Genomic DNA, 317 nt, shown 5'->3' with positions numbered 1-317 from the left:
AAATATCTAAGTCATGAGATACTGAAAATCTTGTTAAGAGACAAGATTATTTTTACTAGGAAATAAGAAAAAAACTGAATAGCCATATTGAGCAAAACCTGAGATATTCACCATCAGAGGCGAAGCGTGTGGTTCTCGTCACAGCAGAAGCATCAACATCCACGAGAAACACCATCAGTGGAGGGAAGGCAGGCCTCCCCACGGCCGCTCAGGGTGGAAACCAAAGCCCACACTCTCTTAAATTCTATGACTGGCACGGGCACTGTCTGTGTGTGAGGGTTTGCCAGCAACACCCCCCCCCACACACACACACAAGT

Source organism: Bison bison, unplaced genomic scaffold (genome assembly GCF_000754665.1).
Source record: "Bison bison bison isolate TAMUID 2011002044 unplaced genomic scaffold, Bison_UMD1.0 scf7180017864503, whole genome shotgun sequence".
Lineage (NCBI taxonomy): Eukaryota > Metazoa > Chordata > Mammalia > Artiodactyla > Bovidae > Bison > Bison bison.
Note: the sequence above shows the minus strand (reverse complement) of the source record.